General features: G+C 48.9%; 1 pseudogene; it reads left to right on the top strand.

Annotated features, from left to right (window-relative positions):
- Positions 1-3,442: 3,442 nt before the first annotated feature.
- On the top strand, positions 3,443-3,540 carry LOC119342452 (annotated as a pseudogene).
- The last annotated feature ends 827 nt before the right edge of the window (positions 3,541-4,367 follow it).

Genomic DNA, 4,367 nt, shown 5'->3' with positions numbered 1-4,367 from the left:
ACCCCCACCCCCATCTCAACGTGTATCTTGAAAAGGAGAAAAAAGAAGCCCATGTAAAATCTGATTAGCGTGTACGTGGGCGAGATTACGCGCCCCTGCCGCCGTCGTGTGGCTTCACTGCCCTTGCCTCCCGCTGCCTTTGATCTGATCTCCCTGCTCGCTACTCATGATCTGATTCATACCGCGAGTCGGCGGCGCAGCCTACTTCTCCTGCTCCAGCCAACGAACTAGCCAAGGTTAACACATCGCACTCTACTAATCTTTGTCAGTTCTCATCTTGTATCAGTGTTGAAGATATAAACCAGATTTTAGTTGTTTTGCTGTGAGATTTGAGATGCTACACGTGCCCTGTAAATTATCATGAAAACTATCTTTTATGAGTTCCTATCTGCGATGAAAAATTCTCCTATGTCAAACATATACTATATAGCTAAGTCTGAGATTGCAATTTAGTACTAGCTATGAAGAGAGAAATATCGCCAAACACCGTTAAGATTAATATGTTTACGAAGACAGTTGCTTTGAGTTCTCAACCTATTGAAATTGTTAATGAGGATAATATCCAAGTTCTCAAACTTGTTCTATATAGTTATTTTTGCGCTGGATATTTTTTTTCTACTTGGCCTGGCCCCCCTATACCTAAATCCTGGCTCCGTCCCTGATAACCTTATCAAACGCATCATACGCTATCTAAAAGGAACCCTAGACTTTGGCCTTCACATTTATCCATTTCCACCTTCCACTCTCCTGGCGTACTCCGACATCGATTGGGCTGCTTGCCCCGACACTCAACACTCTACCTCTTGTTTTTTATGTTTTTCTTGGTGATAATTTGATGTCTTGGTCGTCGAAGCAACAACTTACTGTTTCCAGGTCCAACGTTGAGGCAAAGTACCGGGGCCGTTGCCCACGTCGTTGCCGAGATGGCTTGGTTGCGACAGCTGTGACAGGAGCTTCACCAACCCATCGCCAAGTCTACCTTGGTTTACTGTGATAACGTCTCTGCGGTGTGCATGTCTGCCAACCCAGTGCAACATCGACGGGCGAAACACATCGAGATTGACATTCATTTTGTGCGTGACAAAGTCTCTCTGGGAGAAGTATGTGTGTTGCATGTTCCTACCTCTTCGCAGTAGGCAGATATTTTCACAAAAGGGCTGCCTATTGTCACTTTCACATAGTTTCGGTCTAGTCTCAACGTTCGGGAAGTCCATGTTGACACTGCGGGGGCTGTTAGACTATTGAGTTGGTCAGCCGCAGCTTCCCTTGTGCTGGTCAGCCGGCTCCACCGCTATTTCCCTTGTAGCCTGTTATCTCTACGATAGAAATAGGATCAGTAGTTGGGTTTGTTAGCGCATGTGTGTGTGCGCGTGTATTCTCTCCTCCCTCGTGTGCTTCTATTTGTTAAGTACTGCCCCAAGTGTACGAATACAACATGTCTTGAGATAAATCTAGTTATTCAACAAGCGGCAGCGGCAGCGCATGCACGTAGCGGAATGGCAGCAGCACCATGCGAGGAGGAACAGCCCACCGCGAGGTAGCAGCAACGCGTGCGCGCGCCGCCACCAACCGTGGAGTTCAGGTTCTACGTGCGTCGCCGACGACGTCACCAAGCAAGGGGGGCAGGCTCATCTCGCATAGACGCGTCTTCTTTTCCAGTAGCAGCACGCGTACGCTCCAGAGAGCAGCGGTGCCGCTGACTTTTTCTAATTGTAATAAATATGTTTGTCGAGTGCAAACACTCGGTATTACCTAACTTTCAATCAATATTTGGGGACACGTGACACCACCTGATTGCTCGGATCTTTGCCGAGCAGCGTCGCTCGGAACTCGGTAAAGTGGCTACCATGTGACAACACCATTCCGTTGGTTACGTTATTTTGTCGGGTACCCTTGTTTGACTCTCGGCAAAGTCTTTACCGAGTATCAGATGGACGACACTCGGCAAAGTTGACTTTGCCGAAAGGTTTCGAGCCAAGTACGCTTAGCCGAGAACTATACTCGGAAAATTCTCTGCTGAGTGTGAAACGGCTTTCACCGAGTTTTTCCGGTACTCGGGAACTCAAAAATTCCAGTAGTGATTAGTTGAACAGAACGAGAGCGACTGTCCAGCTTTTATTTACACTTGCAACAGGTAACGTGGTAGAGGCACCAAGCAAAATTTAGTCACAAAGGTTGACCAATGCATACATATAACGATCTAAGGCCATCTCAGTTTATTTTTCTATTATTCCTTTATGTTCATAAAAGTAGAAATTTCAAAATAAAGTATCTGAGTCAGTTAGATGCCGTATATATAACAAGAATTCAGGCCTGGTTCTTAGATTTTGGGGGGCCTGGTTCTCGGAAATCGCGTTGCGTAGGTGGCTTGTGGGCGATGCCGTACCCTTTCGGTGACTCGCTCCTCAGAGTGCTTGTGCTAGAGCCGGTGATGAGGTGTATCCGCCTAGGGCACACATGAGATCACACGTTGGTCACAGACAACTAGACAAGGGGCGACACATAGGAGATCAAGCCAAATTTCCTTTATCTCAATTATTAGGTATTTCTCATTCCTATTTAATATACGCCAAATTGCAATATGGTTTAACCTGCAAAAAGGGATCAGCACCGCTGCAAACGATAAGCTTATTCTATCTTTCCAAAATAAACCTATTAATTTGAGATAGATGAATGTGCTTCCTGCGTGTTGGAATACTTGTAATCCTGTACGTGTAGGGCAAGGACTTGTTGTATTTACGTATTGTAATTATGTACGTCAGGTTGGATCGATATGGCTTCGTCTCTGTATAGTTTCTTACGAGCCAAGTCAATCTAAACCAACGTACGCCTCCTGTACTCCTGATCGTCCATATATACACGTATGAGTCCCTGCTGGCCGATACAGCAAACTCTTTCACCCAGATTTACATGGTATACAGAGCCTAAAACCTCTTCCCGCACATCCCCAGCCATGGCGTCGTCTTCCTCCTCTAGTCTGCCTTCCAATCCCTTTAGCCAGCAAGTCACCGAGCGCCTCACCAGGGAAAATTTTCTTCTCTGGAAAGCCCAAGTTCTTCCCCAAATCAGAGGCGCTCGCCTATTTGGTTACATGGACGGCACCACCGTCGCACCCTCGGAATTCATCGAGGTCCAGAAGGCTGACAAGAGCGGCCTGGAGCAAGTAGCCAATCCCCTGTACGATCTATGGGTCTATCAAGATCAACAGGTGTTGGCGTATGTGATGGGATCTCTCTCACGGGAGGTCCTGGCGCAGGTCTCGGACATCACGTCCTCGGCTCCTCTCTGGAAGGCAATCACGGAGATGTACTCATCCCAATCCCGGGCGCGAGCAATCCAGCTCCGCGGCCAACTCTCCAACACAAAGAAGGGCGAGATGACGGCATCGGCCTACTTCATGAAGATGAAGGGGATTGCTGATGAGATGGCTGCAATTCGTAAGAAGATTGATGATGATGATTTAATCTCGCAGATTCTTTCTGGGCTCGACAGCGACTACAACCCGTTCATGTCTGCAATCTCGGCCACAACTGCTCGAGGGGACCCCATCTCTCTCGGCGACCTGTACGGGCAGCTTCTGGCGGCTGAGAGTCGCCTCGAGGCCCAGGCTCCTGGCGGATATTATTCTGCCAACCTCGCTAACAAAGGAGGGCGTGGCCCCTCCAACAGCGGCAACCGCTGGAATAACGGGGGGAACAGCGGCTATGGTGGTCGCAGCGGCTATGATGGTCGCGGGAGTAGCAACGGTGGTGGCTACCAGAACAAGCCGCCAAAACAAGGAGGAGGAGGCGGGGGCTACCAAGGCGGCGGTGGCGGCTACCAAGGCGGTGGCGGCGGCTACCAAGGCGGCGGTGGCGACTACCAGGGCGGCGGCGGCGGCAATGCTTCTGAAGAGCAGTGCCAAATTTGTCGTCGCGAAGGTCGCGAAGCTTACCGCTGCTGGAAGAGGCATGACAAATGTTTCCGCACACCACCGGCAACACCGAAGAAGACGGTGAACATGATGACAAACTCCTATGGTGTTGACACCAATTGGTACGTCGACACCGGAGCTACCGACCACATTACGGGTGAGCTAAGCAAGCTCACGGTCCATGATCGCTACCACGGCAACGAGCAAGTTCATGCAGCAAATGGAGCAGGTATGGAAATAGAACATATTGGTCAAACGCAAATTCATACCCATGATCGTCCTTTACATCTTAAGAATGTCCTACATGTTCCATCTGCAACAAAAAATCTTATTTCAGCTCACAAACTTGGTCATGACAATCTTACTTACATTGAGTTTTGGCCTGAATTTATTTCTGTTAAGGACCAGGTAACAGGCAAGGTTCTACTCCACGCTCAGAGTAGGGGTGGCCTTT

Source organism: Triticum dicoccoides, chromosome 7B, assembly GCF_002162155.2.
Source record: "Triticum dicoccoides isolate Atlit2015 ecotype Zavitan chromosome 7B, WEW_v2.0, whole genome shotgun sequence".
Taxonomy (NCBI): domain Eukaryota; kingdom Viridiplantae; phylum Streptophyta; class Magnoliopsida; order Poales; family Poaceae; genus Triticum; species Triticum dicoccoides.
This window is presented reverse-complemented; position numbering and strand designations above follow the sequence as displayed.